This window comes from Manis pentadactyla, chromosome 19 (genome assembly GCF_030020395.1).
Source record: "Manis pentadactyla isolate mManPen7 chromosome 19, mManPen7.hap1, whole genome shotgun sequence".
Lineage (NCBI taxonomy): Eukaryota > Metazoa > Chordata > Mammalia > Pholidota > Manidae > Manis > Manis pentadactyla.
In genome coordinates this window covers 17,767,450-17,789,418 of record NC_080037.1, presented here as the reverse complement: position 1 = coordinate 17,789,418, position 21,969 = coordinate 17,767,450, and positions in this window count along the sequence as shown.

Below are 21,969 nucleotides of genomic sequence, written 5' to 3'. Positions count from 1 at the left end.
GGGGGTATCTATGGATTTGCATTTTTAATAAAGTACCAGATGATTCTCATAAAGTGTTTTTTTCAGGCTGTCTTGCCAATGGGTTTTAGCCCCAGGCAAGTTCGCTATGGATTCAATGTGACCAAAGACATTGACAGCAAAACGTACTTTGGGGTGAAAGGGTTTATTACCCGGCTTGTTCTCCGGCGGTAGGTCGAGCACTAGCGTCTCAGCCTCCGCCCAGAGCACTGGGCCGAGCTCTCTACATAGCACAATAATAGCTGATTGCCTAAAGGTGTGGAAGAGGCAGCCCAGCAACAGGCCAGTTACATCATCAGGGGGTTTAAGTTCAGTGAGGATCCTGTTCATAGGAACCCCAACATCCCCACACAGGTACCCCCTTTGGGAAACATGACTTGACAAATTTTCATGCATCCCCTTACTTTTAATGCCTTCTGATCTGCCTTCTAAGTTTCTTTACCTGGGTGGCACAGTCACCTTAAACTTACCATGTCTAAAATGAAAAATGCATTTCTCTGCACCCTGGCACACCTCCCCTGAATCTCACTGCTTATCGTCATGTTCCTGCTCTCTGCTAATGACATCAGTATTTACTCTGCCTCCTGACAGAAATCTTTGAGACAACGTCTTGCCTACCTTCATAGTTTTTCACATCATATTGGCCAGTACAAGCCTTTGATTCTATATTAAAATAATCTCCAAAAAACTTCTTCACTACATTGTTCAGGATTTTGTTTAAATGAATGCTACTTACTGTGTACCTGTTTTCTCTACCTCCATACTATCACACTGCTGCCAGAAAGAATTTTCTATTAAAAAAATTCATATCAGATAATAATGACTGACATTCAGTTAAGTGACTTAGTATACACCAGACACTGTTCTAAGAAGTATGCCTTTTAATTCTTTACTCCGTATATGAGCACTTTGCCTTGAGAACTCGATTATCTCCACTTTAGAGATGAAAGTCAGATGATAAGAAACTTGCCTAAGTTTACATACTTAATAAGCAACAGAGCCAGGATTCCAGTCCAGGCATATGTGTCTTAATCACTCCACTACACTGACGTCTGATTATATCGTTTTCCCTCTTTCAGATCTTGGCTTGTCTCCATTGCCTGCAGAATAAAACAAAGACCCATCAGTAGCCCAGCATACAAGGCTGTCCAGATTACTTCCACCTCCCAACCTCTCCAACCTTATTTCCTACCCTGCTTTTTCTTTGCTTTGGCCACAGAGAGATCCTCACATTCTCCTTCCCCACCAAGTCCTCTCATGGCCCCACTACTCTGCTACAACTTCTGTCTTGCTTCAACGGATCCCTCCTCCCTCCTTACATCTGACTAGGCGATGCCTAAGCAACCTTTTAAAAATAAATTCATTATCGCTAATTGTATTTTTTAAAATTGCAGATGCTTTCAGTAAATAGCTGCCAGTTTATTTGGTATCATCACTCTTTCAACTTCTTAAAGACAAGTGCTACATGCTATTTATTCATTGTAGTCACCCCAATTTCCTGGAACGGTGTCTATATTCATCCTCTTAGAGCCACTACAACAAATGAACACAGATTCGGTGGCATAGAACAACAGATATTTATTCTCTCACGGTTTTGGAAACCAAAGGTCCAAAATGAAGAAGTCAGCAGGGCCACTGAAGGTCCTGGGGAAAACCCTGCCTGTCCTATTACAGCTTCTCATAGCTCCTGATGTGATGGCTTGTGGCAGCATAACTTCCAAACTTCAATACCTGCCTTTGCCTTCACATGCTATTCTTTTCTATGTTTCCTTCTGTCTCCTCTTTCCTTTTAAGGACACTAGTCATTGGCCCACCCTATATCAAGGATAATTTCATCTTGAGACCCTTAATGATTTATATCTGCAATAATGTCCCATTCTGAGGTTCTAAGTGGACATGAATATTGGAGGAAACTATTAAACATACTAAAGTGTCTAATAAGGAAAGTGAATAAATGCTTATTGATTATATTGTAGGAGGTAGGCAGAATGAATGCATGACAGATGAATGAAAGGGATATATCCAGAATATATAAAGAATTCTTTTAATAACTAAGACAAGGAATCTGATTTTTTTTAAAAACTACTTCTACTTTTCCTTTACTTTTTTAAAACTATTTTTAAGAGCAGTTTTAGGTTTACATCAAAATTGACAAGGAGGCCCAGAGTTCCCAGATACTCTGCCTACCCACATGCACAGCCTCCCTCATTACCCACATCACTCACCAGCACGGTAACATTTCCTTTTTTTTTTTTCACAAAGGATGAGCACAAGGAATGACACATCATGATCAACCAAATCCCACAGTGTAGATTAAGTTTCACTCTTGGTGTTGTACATTCTATAAGTTTGAAAAATTTATAGTGACATCTATCCATCATTATATAATGTATTGAGTATTTTCACTGCTCTAGAAATCCTCTGTGGTCTGCCTGCTCATTTATTCCCCTCACTCCAAACTCTGGAAGCCACCAATCTCCTTATTGTCTCTATAGTTTTGCCTTTCCCACATTGTCATATAGTCGGAATCATACAGGATGAACCCTTCTCAGATCAATCACCCTAATTGTGAAAAGCAATTTTAAATGACAATCGTTTTCTTTTAACACTTTGGAGATGCTGTGCTATTGTCTTATGACCCCTTCTTTTTCAGATGAGAAGTCAGTGGAAATACTTGTCGTTGTTCCATGGTACGTAATATCAGTCTTTTCTCTAGTCCCTATCAAGACCTTCCCTCTTTCTTAGTATTACCTGGCATTTCTGTATTTTGTTTTATTGATTTAGTGTATGCTGTTTTATTGTTATCCTTCTTATCTTCTAGAATCTAAGTCCCATGAGGAAAGAGAATGTGTGATCTTGTCCACTGTTCCATCCTCCTTGCTGAGAACACAGGGTATTCACACAGTGGTATTCAATTAATATTTCCTGATTAAAAGAAGGAATGAGTGCTAATTACATCCTCTGGGTCCTTGCTTCCTTTATTCCCACTTGGAAAACTAAGACGAGAAACTCCATTCATTGATTTCAGCCAAAAGCTCTTCCATAAAAAACATTCATAGAAGTGACAGACTTTCAATCCCACCTAACACAACACACACAAACACATACACACATCAGGATGGGGAGACAGTGAAGAGCTTTTAAAGCATGCAAGTAATTTAACAGATAGCTTCAATTAACATTAGAGAATTCCATTCTTAAGATGTTCTTAAATTCTTAAGAAATTCTTTAAACTCTTAGTTAAACATAGTAGAATTTTTACGAGCCACTTCCCCTAGGAATTCCCTGTCTTACCTCCCTGGTTGATTTCCCTCTTTGCTTCCTCTGTTCTGAGCATTTTCATCCCTGTTTTCTTCCCTCCAAGTTGCTTATCAACAGGAATTCTAGCACTCTGATAATGTAACATATCTCTTCATCTCCGCACAAATACAAGTGGTTAACATTCCTTCCATTGGATCCCCTCAACTCCAGGTCAATACTGATCAAAATACATTTGCTTGAGTAATAAAGTAATTATCTTTTTTTTCCTTCAAAATATCATTTTTTGTCCCATTATTCCAAGAAGTTTTTTGGATACAACAATTTTTTCCACTTTACTATGTAAATGAGAATGAGAATGAGAACCATCTGCTGCTAATTCATGGAAAAGGAATAGGTTATCCCAAACTGGGATGGGAGAGGGAAATCTTTCGATTTCTCATTATATTGAAGCAGAGTATTAAACTCTGAATGGATTTCCTCAATACCAAAGAGCAATCTTTTCTCTTTGCCTTCTTAAAATACAACCATCCTATTGAACACAAACCCTTTGGCTGTTTCATTTATAATGGCAATTTTTTTTTTCAATAATCCCAAAGAAAAATTTCTTTTTTTCTACACACAAAAAAAATATTCTACCACTTGCATCAAAACCTGCACAACTTTGAACAAAGTCACCACGCCTTTGTTTCCTCATATTTAAAAACGGAATAATAATAGCAATATTTAATATTTACCTCATAGAGTTGTTAAGAAGGCTCAGTGAGGTAATGCACATAAACGTGTTAGTTTAGTGCTGTGCCTGGCACATTGTAGGTACTTACTAGAATTAATTACTATTGTTTCTTAAACTGAAGTATAATGAATGAATCATAAAATCATGGGGAAAAGAAATGGAAATAAAGACAACTTAAAAGAGGAATAAGAGCTTTGAGCTACATAATTATCAGGGTACCAGCATAGTAGGTGTTTCCCTCACCTTCATTCTACAAAAAAAAAGAAAAAACACTTCTCAGTATCTCACAAACTAACTGCTGGAAACTGATCTTCCGCAAACTCTGTGACATAAACATTGCTTCCTCCGAGGCTGTTTCTTGACCTTGTAGCCATCTTGACTGGCCATCTCATCTCTTCTAGCTGAAGCCCCTGCTGTTATTCAATTAAGTCTGGATACCAGACCAGAGGCTCCCGGACAGAGAGTCCCCAGCCCAGATCTCCTGTGGGCACGGCACGCAGCTCATACAGGCTGAGCAGAGCAATGAACAGTTGGGTTTAGAGCTTTCTGGTTCACCCTGCACCGCGGGCGGAAAGCAATGTTCCTTTGGGTTTGCACAGCGTCTTTAGTGAGTGGGTCACACTTAATCCCATAAGGTAAATAACATCACATTTTAAATGGAACTCATTAAATACATTCATAAAAACAATTAAGATATTCCACTAACACCACACACCATTTATGTAACTCATAAAAAATAGTGTTTTACTGATCACCAGTCTTCAAACACAGCTCTGAAATAGCACATTTATTTTTGCCCTATTGATTTAAAAAATAGGCATGTTGTAGGGAAATTTTGGCATGCTTTTAAATGTTTTGTGAACATTTGGATCACTTTTTAATATGAAATATGTGAGCCAATCTCAAGAGCCAACACAATATCTTCTACAATTGTTAAAAGATATAGGGAGAAACAAAAGATGACATAAATGGTGTTGTGATTGCACGTCTAGAAGAAAATAAGGATTTGGGCAATTGTAAAAACTGTTGAATATTCCTGTGGCCAGGATTTCACCTGGCCCTGGTCGGCTGGCTCACTGCACATGTGTGGGTAATACACTGTTATTGACTCTATATTAAGAGCTCTGCCCAGTGCTCTGGGTGACACGGTGGCACGGCCACAAGGCTGCAGGAGAGCAGAGCAGAGGCTGGGGTTTTACTGAACCCTGAATAATGTGAAGTCTCTGAGGACAGAGACTAAGATGGCTGCGGGGATAGAAAGGCCCAGAGGCAGAGACCAACTTGCTGCATGCAGACTCACTCTGATTGGACGGGATTCTAGTGACTGACCTGCCACCGTGGGAACAAAGTTGGGTATAACTCTTTCACCCCAAGAATGTTCCACTGTCATTTCTTTGGTGTCACTGAATCCATAGTAAACTTATCCCAGGGCTAAAATCCATTGGCAAGGCAACTGTTTTCTAAACATATTACAAATTATTTTAAAGGAAATAGATATCAATGTTTTTATAAATTTAGTGTCTACTCTCACATATACAAGCAGAAATATTTCCTTCTCTACGTTTCCACGGCATTTCAGAAATGTCTCTAAGATATCACCTTACTGTGACTCTGGCACAGTTTACTCCCATGGGTCTTGGGAGACGGTGAGCATCAGAAGAAAGGGCAGCAGGCCAGGCCACACAGAGATCAGGCTCTGAGGTCCACCCACCTTGGTTTCTGACCACTGGTCTTCCACTTCCTGAATGTGGATCTTTAAGCAAGTCAGTTATCCTTTCTGTCTTGGGAGTTGTTGGAAGAATCAAATGGTAAACATGAGTGCCCAATAAATGGTGACTACAGATCACATCATTGAAATAAGGTCTTCATCTTTGGGGCCTTTAATCTTGTAAATCACTGTTTCTCTTGATGCTTTGGCCTCTGAGAAGCTTGTGGAACGATTTTTCTGACCATCTCTAGTAACCACAACTTTATAGACCCAAATGGTATCCTACCTAGGTACAATTCTATACCTGTTAATTTTATTACTGTACTGTCCTTATTTTTCTTTCTCTTCTACCTCTTAGCTCTCTGCTTTTGCTTTTGTTAAAGTGTGCTTGTGCATGTGTGTAGGTGTGTGTGTATTATATAAAATTTTCTATGCAACAAATGAGTATGAGTAAATAAGTAGAGTTCAAAAAATACTATCTGGTATATGTAAATAATCATGGTTAATTATATCACAGTTACTTTGTGTTGTCCTCAAGGGACATGTCTTACTCACTACTGTATTCATTATTCCCATTGCAGTTGCTCACATAAAGGACTCAATGATTGTTAAATGAAAAATATATTATTTCTCATTGTATTATGTATTATTTCGCCTTGACCAGTAAGGAAACTCCTTGAATTTTAGAAAAATAAGAGAAAAGTCTCATGAGCTTTTATCTAAACATTATGAATGCATGTTGTCTTCACATTATTCAGGGTTCAGTAAAACCAGACTTTCTCAGGGTCCCACTGTAAATGAAGTCAGGATTCTAACTCTATAACCTGACCATGCGATGATCTTTCCCTCCATAGTTCAATATATTAACTTCAAGTTTATGAATAGGGTTATATATATTCTGATTTCAAAGATAACAGTAAAATCAGCTTTTAAATCAGTCTCAGGAGAAATAAGAAATAAAAATAGGGAGCAGTTATACTGCAGAAACCCGGGCATTTCGTCCTCATTTCATAAACAAGCTCAAAATTTAACTAATGCTTTTAATAGAATCCAAATAGCTATCATTTGTCTCGGGAAGGGATAATAAATTAATGGTGTAAGCAGCAACCAGATTTATATATACATTAATGTCCTAATTTATAAAAACCAATTTATGTAGTAAGGGAAAAAAATGCAATGCATTTCTTAATTTGTTCCTGTGATCTCATTTGCCTTATTAGTATTTGTTATTATTTGTAAAATTAATTGATTTCCCTTTAGCTCCACACTCCCCCTGATTTTCTAGAAGGGGCTACAGCTGCTTTCTCTGTGCTGAAAGACACAGTGGGCCAGAGGGGACGGAAATGCTGAGTGATGACTTAGTGCCAGTAAATGCCGTGATTTCCCCTCAAAGCTCCGTCAAATGAACTGGAGGACTGAGGAGAAGCAAACCCTGCTATTCTCAGCACAGACTGACAAATTGTGCTAAATTGTATCGAATTTAGGGATCTGGACAGAAGCCTACTTGGGACTAAATTTGACTCACCTGGCTTCTCTGAGTAGCAGTTCATTTCCAATAGTGAAAACAGATTTCAAAAAGAGAAAAGGGAGCTTGAAATGTTCTAAGCTCTCAGGATTGGTGTGGACGCCCCCTACCTCCCTCTCCTCCTCCTTTTTCTTCTTGGAAAATAATCTCATGGTCTAACCTAAATTTGTTCATTCGTTTTCCAGGTGTGTGACCAATTTTAACAGCATACCTGTGTCACTGTTACTTTGAAAGGTAGTCGACTGGGCAAAGTATGTGCCTGATAGTAATAAGGAAAGATAAAGATAATCTTAACCTAAGAGAATAATGAAGCAGTTTCCTGGAAAAAAAATCACAAAGCCCCACTGTATCCTAAATATTCATTAAGGCAGGTTAAATGGCACAATCACATTAAGTCACGTTAATACCATTAAGCTACCAATAGAAAGTGTTTGGGCATTAGGATAAATGAAAATTCCAAACTAACTAGAAAAATTACTTTCAGTAACTCCAATACATGACATTGTTCCAATCACCTTCCTGGTCCTTTTACCTGGTTGTTTTTTGAGACTCCTCAGTGGATTTTTTAGCTCCTCTTTAGCCCTTTCTTTATATTTAATGATGCTCAAAATTCACCCCTCACATTTCTTTTTCTTCTCAAATATCATCTAGAATCCAACGACTTCCTCTCCCAACCCCTACCTTTCACATGTGACTTTCATACCTGTGTGTCCAATAACCTATAGGGTGTCACTATCTAAAACTTATGCAACTTCTTCAAGGGCTGCTCATCTGAATCAATTGCTCAGTCACCCTCAATTCCCCACCTCAGCACAGACTAACAAATTGTGCTGAATTGTATCTTAATTTGTTCCTGTGATCTCATTTGCCTTATTAGTATTTGTTATTATTTGTAAAATTAATTGATTTCCCTTTGGCTCCACACTCCCCCTGATTTTCTAGAAGGGGTTGCAGCTGCTTCTCAATGGGTCAACGGTATCTGCATTCTTCTTCATATTTAGCTCTTTCTCTCAGCACTATTTTACCTTAGACAAAATTCCCAATAGAACATTTTCCCAGACAACTGCACTGTTACTTCCAGGATCTCCCTGACCTAGTCTCTCCTTCATCCCGCCCACAAACTTTCCGCAGAGAGAACCATCCGATGTCACCATTCTGTTTAAGTGTTTCCAATGACCTCTCTCTGTCTATAAGAGACGATTAAAGGCTCTATCACAATAGTCATTCCATCCGTCCATCTATTCATACGTCTATTCATTTACTCAACATATATTCATTCAATGCCTCCTGAAAAGAAGGCACTGTTTTTACTGAATATGTTACAGGGAGTAAAACACAAGGCCTTGCCTTCTTTGAACCCTGGCCTTTATTCCAAAATCTAGTTTCATGTCCATCTTCTCTCCCTATGCATGTTATACTCTATTCACCCCAAATTTCTCAGAGTTTCCTTAATATACTCTGTATTTTGTACATTCACGTCTTTCACACAACCTAGGTTCTCTATTTTTGTTTTGCTTTATTTTTATTGAAGTATAGTTGATATATAATGTTATATTGGTTTCAAGTATACAACATAGTACTTTAACAGTTACACGCATTATTAAATCCTCACCCCAATTAGTGCAGTTACTGTCCGTCAACATACGAAGATGTTACAGAACCATTGACTATATACTCTATTCTGCACTTCAATTTATACTATGATTGAGATTTTTGTGCTTCTTTATCCCCGTCACCCACCCTAAACCTCCCTCATGGTAAACACCAGTCACTTCTCAGTGGCTATAAGTCTACTGCTATTTTGTTCTCTTTTTTTGTGTTGTTTTGTTTTTAGATTCCACACAAAGTGAAATCATATGGTATTTGTCTTTCCCTGCCTGGCTTATTTCACTTAGCATAGTAGTCTGACCTAGTCCATCCATGTTGTCACAAATGGCAGTATTTCTTTCTTTTTTTTATGACTATTCAGCCATAATATACCATTGTGTGTATGTAACCACATCTTTATCCATTCATCTATTGATGGACATTTTGGTTCTCTATTTTAAGATGAATTGCTTTCTTTTTCTCTTCGTGAATTCCTAGTCATACTTAAAGTCAAGTATCACCTCTTCTGAGAAACATCTCCAGTGCTGTCCCAGAGAGGGCAGACCACTCCTTTAGAGCTATCAGATGGGTTTTATTCCTAGGATAGACATCCTTCAATTAAATAACCTTTATTAAGCATCTGCAAAATAGCCAGCAGCTAAGTGCTGGATGATTGACTGTTTTTTTCTATTTGTTCTGCTTTTTGTCCCCCCAGCATTCATATAATGGCTCTTCAAACATTAAATGTATGCTGGGTACATTTTCTAGTTTCACTTCATAATTGTTAAAATAATTCTAATGGTGAAGGCAAGACAAATGAATCTAAATTAAACCCTACGCCCATCTTTTCTGGATGAGAGGAAGAAATTTTGCATTTTGATTATTTCAGCTTTGTGGTTATTTTTATGACTCAGTTAAAAAAAGGTAAAATAATTACTTAAATAAAACCCTGATATAGATGACTGTATTGAGCAGTTTCAAACTAGACGACAGGGTGTTTTTCCCACATATGAAGCTTTCAGATGTTCTAAGAGAATAATGAGCCTCCACTAATTTACTCCCAGAAGTTAAGACTTCGTTAAGCACCTCTCTAATTACACTTTAAGATGTAAGTATGCAAAATGACCTCTTTTGACCATATCAGCAGTAGCTGTCTTATTCTCAACCTGCCACTTCTTGAAAGAACATTAATTTTTACCAATGGCTACTAGTCACACAGTTTAGAATAAATGTCTCTGTAATGCCCCAGGATAACTCAGGAAACTGACCAAGTACAGCATCTTCTCCTGCCCAATTTCTCCTTTGCTCCCCACGCCCACCTCCAATCCCTTTCCAAGGCACCAGTGTAAAAGCTGACTGATAACATTCGGTGTTCTTCACCAGTGGCTGGTCTATTATGATCTAAAACTGGGCTTCTTCTCACTGCCGGGTGGAAATCCCATGAGCACTCATTGCACATCACTCAAATGCCAGCAGCCAGGGATTCTGAAACAGGGGAGTGGAAGAGCAGGAAGAAGGTCTCATGGGGCATTTGTTTCTTGCAGATCCATGAAGCCAAAGTCTTGCTGCCTGCTTTACACACGTGGGTTCATTCTTTGTCAAAAAGATACAACATAAAGCTAAGCAGTTATGCAGGATCTTAAGCTATTGGATTGTATAGAAAAGAGGAAGGTATTTTGTCAGCTTTTGAGATTTCTTTTTAAAATGTGACCAGACATTCATATACACATACAGACTTTCATTCTAATCAGTAACATGCAAATTACACATTCATCTGGCTAGACACAGGGCAGGCACTGTTCACAGAGATAGGCCTGCACATTATACACACAATTCTGATGAAAGGAAATCTATGTTTAAAAATAAAGTACTGGAGGTGAAAAGAAACAAGTACTATAAAAGCAAATACAATTTGGGACTAGGACTCCAGAGATGTGGATCTTATTTCTGGTTGCCTAGGACAAAGCCAACCAAATTTCTCAATGATTATTTAAAAAATATCAGGACAAATTCCACCATAAGGTACCATGCAACTCTTCTATTCCTAAATGTTTCTGTTCACAGCACTGGTACAGTTTTCCTAACAAAAACCTTTTAGTTGATTATGAGTGAGTCATATTTGCATGCTGGCTTATTTTTAACAATGAATTCCAATGCAGTCAGGGTTATTTTTATGGAAGAATATGCTGAATGGCATTCTACAGTCTTTTTGTCAAGCTCATCAGTGTCGTACTATATACCTATCATGTTTAATAGTGAAATAAAATAATAGAGTATATTTATATATATTTTATGTTTTTAGTAAAATAAAAGAAACTATTTTCATCATCTACCTTTCTTTAGTCAGTCATTTTTCTTTTTAACATTCTGGGAAGCATCACATTTATACATACTCAGTTGTAAGACTCTATACGTAATGGTGAATCTGCCTTAAATTCCCACTCATACCTAGTTCTGATGCAGGAAGACTGGTCATGGAATGATTCAACTTTAGTTTGATCCCAGGTATATAAGATGACTCTCTTTTCTTCTATTTTTATAACATGAAAAATCTGGAAAACTATGGCCTTAATATAATCATCCTCTTTAATTCCACCTTCATGGCACTCATCATCTCCTATCATTAGTACCTAGTAATTGTCTTCCAAAAGAGTCTACAAACTCCATAAAAGTGGACATTACTATTGGCTTTGTTCATTACTATGTCAACACTGTCTAAAACAAGGATGGCACAAAGAATTGCACAGGCACACCAATATATCATTGAAAAATAAGTTGAAAAGAAATGATTAAGCAGATTGTGTTAGGTATTTGAGCCCTCATTTATATATTCTTTTTTGTTAAAATTTTAATAGTTAAGTAAATTTTGGAATGAAACATTAAATTGACAACAAAACAAAGGTAAATAATTGAACAAAAATGTACATAGAAGGGCAGAATATAGCCTAGAATTTACAGAGGAAAAAGGAGAGACATCAAGTGCCCTACAACCTGCAGTCGAATAATGCGGCTTCAGTGGGGCACAGAAGTAAAACTGCAACCATTTCTTCTCCAGCAACACAAACTGCACCACACTTCTCTCACACTCATCTTTAAAAGGTAAAGAAAACAGGGAAAGAAAGTGGACAAGTGTTCCATTGTCAACTGCATTGACTTTAACTGGGGAAGTACAATTAAATATATGTGGTGAGATGATAGTAACAGGACACACACCTCCTGTCCAGACCCTTACTCTGTATTCATTGACCCTCTTTCACCTCAGGAGCACCCAAAGATAAGGAAATATGTACACTGGTGCCACTGGACAAAGCCATCATCATCTTGATTTTTGCTTCACAGTGCTTAGTCCAAGTGTAAAGGAAAGATTTGTAAGAATGTGCAATCATGCAGAACCAGTTTTGCACTGTACTCCTCCCTTCTACAAACCACAAAGCTGGAAAAAAGAAAACAAACAAACAAACATGATCTTCCTCCTAGGAGGGAAGATGGAGCAGATTTGAAGAAGGTAAAATAATCGCTAGTCACGTTTGATTATATAAGGGTGGGAAGGTCTTGAGGTCATTTAGGTAGAGCCCAATGAATGAGACAGATCTCAGGGAATGAGTGCAAATGCAAAAAGCAGTATAAGTTAACAGTATTAAACAAGGGAAAATGCAGGTAGAGAACACAGGAGACAATATTTCTCCAAAGCCCCATTTCCACCCCTACAAATCTTCAGAAACCCAGAGAGCATGAGATAATTTCTCCAAATTTCCTTGCCCACAAAAAAATTTTGTAAGTGTTGAAATTTGGTCAATGGAAGGTGGCCTTGAATTCAAGGCGAAGAAACTACTGAGTACATGATTGAAGACAGGACACCAGGCAGAACTGTGGTCATCCCAGCGAATGGCATCACAGTCAGTCACTTCTCTGTGTGAGTCTACTAACCTTGTGAGTCCCTGGAATTAAATGCTACTCATAAGGGTAGAAAAAAGAAGAGAAAATTTTGAACTGAGTTAAAATCTGAGAAAGGCTGAGAAAATCCAGAACTGACTAAACCATGCTGGGCCATCAGGTGGAATGGGAACTCAATAAAGAGATTTGTAGCACGATGAACAAAGTTTCACAGTACAGTTAGGAAGCATTCACATCTGTTAGCATATATCGTAACTCCGTTTGGCAAGCTACAGGCAGAGGATGACAAACCTAAGTGTAACTAAACAATCTTTAAAGTGTCATGAATACCTGAGAAAAGATAAATAGAAGTTTAATGCATTTTATCTAAATTGAAGGCAGCTAAAATAAAGGAGATGGCAGAATACATTGTAGACACAGATGTGACCAATAATTTCCTTGAAAATATAGTTTAGAATCATTATGAATATTTTATATCAAATGAAAATATCATATTACTATTTAAATGTAGCTGTTCCTAACAACACCATCACCAGGAGGGAAAATGAGATGTTGACCCCCAATGTATTAGGACATTTATTTTAAATTTCTGCACACTGAGTCATTCCTTTACTTTACTGAAAATATTTGTTCAGGAGCTGGGTCAAGGACTAAAATATATAGGATGATATGAAAAGACAAACTTACAAATCCATAAAGGAAACATATACATGATTTTGTGTAATTATTATTTTCATTATATTCATCATTTGTATCATTATTCAAAAAGCAGCATAAGTATAGTGGCTATGAACATGGACTCCGGAGCCAGACTCCACCTTATTTGTGTACTAGCTATGTGACTCTGCAGTGAGTTGCTTCACGTCTCAGTTTATGCATCTGTAAAATGGAGACCTTCACTGCATTCACCTCTCAGGGATGTCAGGAGGACTGAGATGTGTATGATCCAATAAAGTACCTGGAACAGGGCTGGTACATTGTAGATGCTATTAAGGTGTTTGTATTTACATATATTACTTCTGGTAGTAAGTTTGGTGACATCTAAACTTTACATGCTATTTTTTACAATTTAAAACCCATACCTATATTCACATCTCTATTTTACCTTCATAAGAGCCCTTGAGAAGTAAGTGGCATTGGTTTCCTTTGTTAAGAAAGAATACTGAGGTTTGGAGAGATTAAACGACCTGTCTAGTAAAGAAGAGAACAAGGATTTGAACCCTGGGCTCCTGATCCGAATCCAGCACTCTTGCCACAATATTTGCATTCTTAGCTGTGCTTGGCATGAATTATACTACTTTTAGGAAAACACGAAAGTGTGGAAAACTAATATTACTTAATCCAGAGATGTCTAATATGTTGAGAGTCTGAATCGGTGATGATATTGGTGTCAGAATTGGAAAAGGGCAGGGTGCACAGGAAGAAGTAATGGTCACTGGGTCACTTAGGAAAGAGGACAGCTTGGGGCACTGAGATCCATCCAAGCCAATAGAGCCATCTAAGAAGGCTTCACCTCTGCAGGAGGTTCATTGTTTACAAAGCAAGTCCACTTCTACAGATTGAAAAACCTGAACAAAGAGATACTTTGGTAGACTTGGTATGGAAAGATCTTCTCCTCAATCATTGTATGTTGGATAAAATTTACAGTGACCTTATGTTTCAACTATTAAAAGGACCTGAACAGACAGCTCCCAAAGAAGATGTACAGATGGTACGTAAACATATGAAAAAGTACCATGTATCATCAGGTAAATGCCAAGGTAAAACAACAATTAGATATCACTGCACACCTATTAAAATGGCCAAATCCAGAACACTGACAATACCAAATGTTAGCAAGGATGTAGAACAACAGGAACTCTCATACATTGCTGGTAAGGATGCAAAATGATTCAGACACCTTGGAAGAAAGTTAGGTGATTTCTTAAAAAAAAATCTAAAATACTCTTGCCATGTGATTCCGCTATTGAGCTCACAATGAGTTGAAAACTTTCATCCACACAAAAACCTACACACGGATGTTTTTAGCAGGTTTACTCACAACTGTCAATCTTGGAAGCAACAAGATGTCCTTCGGTAGGTGAATGGATAAATAAACTGTGGAACATCCTGACAATGGAATGTTATCCAGCACTAAAAGCATATGAGCTATCAAGCTGTGGAAAGGCATGGAGGAACCTCACACACTTTACTAAGTGAAAGAAGTCTGTCTGAAAAGGCCAACTGCTGTAGCATTCCAACTGAATGACGTTCTAGAAAAGACAACTATGGAAACAATAAAAAGGTCAGTGCTATCCAGGATTTTAGGAGAGGAGACATGAATAAGAGCAGAGAGGCTTTTTAGGGTGATGAAATTATCCTGTGTGCTATAATAACAATGGGTGTATGTCATTATGCATTTGTCCATTCCCATTGGACGTACAACACCAAGAGTGAATCGTAATGTAAATTTAGGGACTTTGGTTGATTATGATGTGTCAGTCTGATCCTTGGTAGGAAAGCACACCACTTTAGTAAGTGTTGTTGATGAAGAAGGAGGATATGCATGTGGGAAAAAAATCACCATACTTCCCTTTCAGTTTTATTGCAAACCTGAAACTACCCTTAAAAAATTGTCGTAAAAAAATAAGGGTAAATAACGGTATTTTAAATAATGTCCTGAGAAAGACCCAAGGTTAAAAATCTGTCAGTTTAAAGAAATATGGAGAACAATATTTGCAGAGATTATGCTGAGAGGTAATGGAAATAATCCCCACAATTAGATAATAGAGCCTTTCCCTATTAACATAAATGATATTTAAAAATTGAAACATTAAGCCATAGTAAGCATAAGCTCCGATATTAATGGGGCACATAAACAGAATAAAATGGTTTGGTGCTATTTAATCTCAAAAATGGTTTAATGACCCTTATCTGATTATAAAAACAGCACAAGCCACTGTATTAGATAACTAGGACATTAAAAATACTGCTAACTGGTAAGCAGCTTGAAAATATCCAAATGAATGTATTTTAAATCATATTTAATAGTCACTGAAGTAATATCAAAGAGATGTCCTGGATATGGTATGATACTGGCAGACATGAACACATATAAAGGAAGTTCAAGATAAGCACTTAATTACAGCTGAGAAAACAAATCACAGTGTGAAAGTTAAGAATTTAGTTAATTTAGTTAAGTCTTGGCTTCTGCTGCTTCAGATGCATCAATCCTCAGACCAATAAAAATGCTGAGTAATGCGTAATTACAGCATTCTAATCCTACAAACACGGTCAAGTGCTTTTCACTAGAATTTGATCAGTTTATGTTAGGCATCATCTCTTCCATCTGTACTGAAAACAGCTCAAGAAACCTTCCGCAACACACTGTTCCCTGAAGTTACCACCCCTCTTGCCCACCACTCAGCTTGACAGTGAGAGGCATGACCACTGATGAATGATCACTGTTGGTCCTTCAATATTTGAGTGTTGCTGGGCATGGCTGGAGATGATTTTGGTTACCACTCCTAAAGTACCCTTCTCCCTTCTGAAAACGTTAGTATAAGGAAGCATTTCACCCAGGAGTCAGATTACTAGGTGCAGGTTCTTATAAGGATTCCCTCTTCCAGTGTGTAAACTGGACCTCATAATAGGACCTCATGGGTGGGTGGAGGTAAGAGAGGCAGCCGTGTGCCTGGTGGAACCAGCAAGCTCGGTGAACGTTCCTTGCTGTTATGCTCCTCACACCTCTGGTTCCTAAGTCTTACCGACTGGCTCCACCCCCAGCATTCGACCTGTTACTGATTGCCGTCTGGGAACCGCCTGATTTGGGCCATGGGTCATCAAATTGCTCTCTTCGTACTTCAACAGTGCATCTGAAATATGTACGTTAGACTAACTGCGGTTGGAAATGCAAAAGACAGTGTGGCAGAGATAGTCCCAAAGAGCCAGGTAATTACCCAACAACCTGTCTCCGTCCCAAGGGCAAAATTAGAATCACAATGATGCCAGGGTTCTTGTTCATGGAGCAGAAGAATGAACTTCGCAAACACTCAAGGTAGGAGAGCAAGGCGGAGGCTTTTATTTAGAGAGTAAGCGTGAGGACAGAGCTCCCGGCTCAGGCCAGGAGGAGACAAGAGAGCCCTGGGGTGGTACTGTGTCTAGGGGTTTTATAGGAGGTTGAGAGACAAAGGGCTAGGGATGCACACATGCAAAGTGGTCCCAAATACTTTTGAATAAACACTAAGTTTCTTATTAGTCTTCCTTGTTATTTATAAGAATTTTATTGCTCTGATTTCCTCCCAGGATAGCAGCTTCCTGGTCTGGGAGCATATTACTCAAGTCTGCCTACTTTGCTCCCAAGGTGGGCTGAGTTATTGTCTGTTTGTCAAAAAACTTTTTTTAACTAATTGGGTTTTAAGATGGAATCCTTCCTGTTTTTACTATGATGTTTTGGGCTTGCTTGCTATATTGCCTAAGTTACAACAAATCATTTGTTCAGGGCTGGAGGAAGAAAAGCAGCACTTGGGTAAAGTTAGAAAAATAAGCTGGGCCCCCCAGCAGGCCAAAGCAAATCTCACCATGGATTATCTTGCTTTTGTTTTGTTTCCAGAGGCCCTCACCCTACTCTGTCTAAGCCCACGGTCCCTGTCTCAACAAGACAATGGCGGTGCCGTAGCACTGATACCCCGGAGCAGGAGGGCAGTCTGACTGCTGGGAGTCAGGGGGAGACTCTACCAGCTGTACCAGCCACTGTATTGCTGGGCTTTGAGATCTGGTCTGGCTCTGAAGGTAGGTACTTCTGGGAAATGCTGGACTCACAAAGGGATCTGGAGTTAGACAGGGTCAAGAGCCTCCACACCTGTTAGTCAATGACACTTTCATACATTTCCCCTAACCGTTTTCTTCCCAAAACACAGCAGTGTTTTCTTTCCCCTTAGCAAGGTCTAACCTTTTGAACTGTAATTTGGAAAAACAGACCCAAAATAAGTTCTGTTAATAAAACCTTGTTTTGTTTTCTCCAAGAAGCTGAATGCTTTCTTATGTGTTCCCACGAGAGGTAGCTGCCCTTATTTATCCATTTTCCAACTGGAAAGTAGAAATGAAGCTAGAACAAAGAGAAAGCAAGGTAGTCTAAAATGTAATCCGGATGCTAACCCGCAGGTTTGCCATCAGTTCTCTGAGAGCCGGCGTCTCCTCCAGTCTTCCTCGTGAAAACTCCAATTGAACTGTCAGCCGCATGCGGCAGAAGCGGCCCGTGGCATTTATTAGAGCCAGCACTGCTCGAAGTGATTTCTCTCCCTTTTCCTTAGGAACTCCTTGATACCTCACCACCCACGCGAGCGTTTGTTAGCAGGCACAATGTCAGCAAGCACTTATTAAATAGCAGGCGCAGTCCTGAAACAAAGAGCATTGGACCAAAGGAGCGTGCGACTACACCATGAAGTGATATACAATAAATGCAGCCACCTAGGGCTGCCAACCGTGAATTTGTGCATCTTGTGAACTTAGTTTTTACTTTTTAATCTGGCTCTTGAACAACTCTGCACTGTGAAATTATGTCTCCTTCATTCTTGCTCAGACTTTCTGTAACACGACAGGTTACAAAATTTTTTTTTCCATTTTTTCCAATCATCATTATTCCCTACGACACCCTTGGTAAGAAGGGGAAGGTATCAAACAATAGTTGGGTGCGACACTCAGAAAGATAGGCATGGCTGTTCTCTCATACAGAAAAAGGGCACTTGGAAGCTTTCTTTCTTAATTGACAATTACAGATGCAGGGCCTCAAGAGGGTATGTGATAAATATCACTGCTCACTTGACCTACCAAATATATTTGTTTGGGAAAATATAAATGACAAATTGACCTTCAGATTAATAGCTACCGTATTCGTAAAGTACAAATCACTTTTAACAGCCACATTACTTTAGTAAAGAGACACTTGCTAACTGCTCTTTAATTAAGTACACTTAATGACCTTAAGGGGATTAGTAGTCTTGTCTGATAATCAATAAGCATGGCAAGATTGCTGCCTCATAAACTGGGGTGGGAGAGCCAAATTAATCTGCAAAGATTAGTTCCCCCTAGTTTTTTTCTTATAGTTTGATTCCATCCAACCCTGAGGAAACTCAGAATCCTAGGCAAGAAAAACATACCAGTAATCCATTTGTTGCGAGGGTGTGTATCTATTTCAGCAAACATGATTTAAAACATAGGGCCAAGAATCCAAGTGATAAATAATAGGTCTTTTTCTGCAAATCATGGCTTCAGCAATGCCCAGAAAAGACTCTGCCGCTCCTAAGCGATTGACTAACGGATTGTAACTAAGTGTGTCGCTGTGAGGTTCCATTTCTTCATTTGTAACATGAAGGGAGTCTCCAAGGTCCTTGCCAGTTTCTGCATTTTATATTTTGGGTAGATTTCAGACTTATTTTATGAATTATCTGTTTTTTAGTAGTCAGTCAGCCTTGTGCAATCAGACTCTAAACTCCTGGACTAACTCTCATCTTCATTTTCCCCTACATACTCAACACAAGCAAGCATCTTGGGCCAAGAAAGAATTTCTGAAATGCATTATCCAGGCAAAACAAAACAATAAGTAGCAAGTGTGTACAGTGGTTGATGCAGTATGATGCAAGGGAGGCAGGAGGGAAGGGGAGATGTGGTGGAATTGGGGAATAATAGTTTTGGAGCCACATATGTTTGTTCTATACCTGGTTCTACTTGTACATGACCTTAGGCAGACTGTTCTTCTCTTCTCAAACTCAGTAGCTCTGTACAAGGGGATTTGAGGGCAGGTCATCAGAACTGTGGTGAGTAAATGTGCTGTGAATGGATCTTGACTCCTTACATAACATGCTCAGTAGATGTGGTTGCATTTTCCCATCCCATTCTCTGATGTTTCTGGACGATCAATAGATAGAGACCACATGCAAGCTTACACATACAAGTAAAACTATATATAGTCCATTGCACTATAACTCTGTGATACACAAATCCTACATTTGTATCTGAGTGCCCACCAAACCATTTGAAAATAGGTCTATGCCTTTTTATCTACAGTTTTCAGCTCTAAGTGTAGTACTTGGCACACACACACACGTTGGTCAAAGTACACTTTTTAGTAGTTTATTGGGTATATTAAATTTTAAGCTTTAAATAGGTAGGTTCTCAGTATTGTGTTGAAGCTGCCAGAACAATCAACTTACTTACTAAAAGTAATATGTAATATCTAGTTTTTCTTTAAATATGTCAGAGTGTTATCAATTTTATGTATATCAGTTTATTGCTACAATAATTAAGCCCTACTATGTCCCAGAGAATGTGTGAAGTAGTTTCAAATACTAAATGATTATTATTCACAAAAAGCATTGTACAGATAGTATCTTCATATATATTAAATAGGCTTTTTTTTAGGTCTTTTAACAGTCATGTTTAGCTTATATATTATTATAAATGTATGCCAATTATTTTGCAAGTAATACTGGTGAAATGTGTGACTTAGACGTTGAAAGCATCATGCAAAGCCATCTGGCCAGCAAGAGATAACCTCCTATTTACTAGGAATATTAAGATAATGTGGTAAGAGCCATATTTGCAGGATAATCTCAGAAACTTCAAAAGTTGAAAATAAAAACAGAAACCACTGACCTTGTAATATTGCTGATGTTTCAGAGACCCTTTGCTAAGGATTGGTTATTTAACTTCTTAAGGGCCAATCATACAAGGGACCCTTCTATATAGTGGGGAATGTGCAAAAAGTTCTTTAGAACAAAATCTCCTAATAAGAGAGGGAATCATTCTTCCCTGGGAGTAAACACTGTTACCATTCTGAGTTCTAAGAGTAAGAAATCCATATGGTTTGTAATAGTGAAGCCTGTTCTGAAATTCTTATGTGAAATTCCAGATTTCCAGCTTTGTCTCCCAACAGCTTGCATTGAGGCAAATGCTTCTGAAGCCCTTGCTGAGCTTGCTCACAGATGCCTGATTGCAACCACTGAGGAGTGGCTGGGGACCCCCACATCCTTTCCCTAAGAGCGCTTTCTGCAGCCCCATGCTGAGTGGCGGACAGATACTACATTGTACACCCACTGCTGATGCTCGTAGACCAGCAGTGTTCCAGAGTGTTGCTCTTGGTGGTCTGATTGGCCAACTGACCTTTAAAATGCTGAAGTGTGCATCCTTGGGTCACCCAGGGGATTCCGCTCTCAGAACCTTAAAGCATCCCTATCCTTTGAGTCGTCAATTTAACATAGAGTGTCATTATAAACTGTAAAATACTTTATTCAACTGTTTCTCTATGGACACGCTGACCTCCTTATCAATAAATTTTTTGTACTAAGTCATGAGATTTTCTTAATCCCTTTCTGCCTGAACAGCCATTGACAATGTCAACCACTCACCCTTCCAAAGAAGTTTCCTCCAAGCCCCAGCGATGGGATAAAATAATAACAATTATAAAATCCTAAATTTCCAGTGTGCCTCTCAGTCAAAGCCTACAGACTCAAAATATCTTGGAAATACTGTTACTACGTCACATTTCCAAGGAGCACCAGGAAAAACGCTGTTGGGAACAAGAGTTCATACTTGATACAGTTGAAACAACAAAATGAAGTATTACACAATTGTAAAACGGATACGATAGGGTGTTACTATTATGCTAGTAGATGTCTGGAGGCTGGGTGAGAATGAACAAGGGGTTTCCAGAGTTGGTTCAGTTGAAAAGAGATGGACCTGCTAAGCACCCTCCTCCTTTCTCACTCTTACTCATGGGTCTTACCTGAAGCCTGAGAAGCCTACCATTTAGTATCGTCTCCAATGGCCCTGATTGAAAAGTCACGGAGAGCAGCACGGGGAGGAAAGGGTGTTCCTGCCTTTGACTCCCACACTTAATCTCCCGCGGCCTTGGGCAAAGCCCTTCATTTCTGCAGCCCCCCCGTATGTCTTCCCTGATATCCATCCCGCAGGGTCTTAGAAAACTCAGCTCATTTACATAAAGCACCTAACTCAACGCTTAGTTCAGAGCAGTGATTTTTAAAGGAGTATTTTATTTTCCAAAAATTGAAATAAAAAAGGCAAGTAATTCCGTGTACATATGCCTGTTTATCCAGATTAATTAACTAGCAGCAAGTAAGGCCCAAAGAGACCCAAATGGAGAGCAGAGAAGGTTCAGAGAACAAACCCTGTCCCTGGTGGAGGGGGAGGCCACTTGGAAGGGACCTTACGAGACCACGGGTGCAGGAGTTTTCAGTGGGGTGAGCA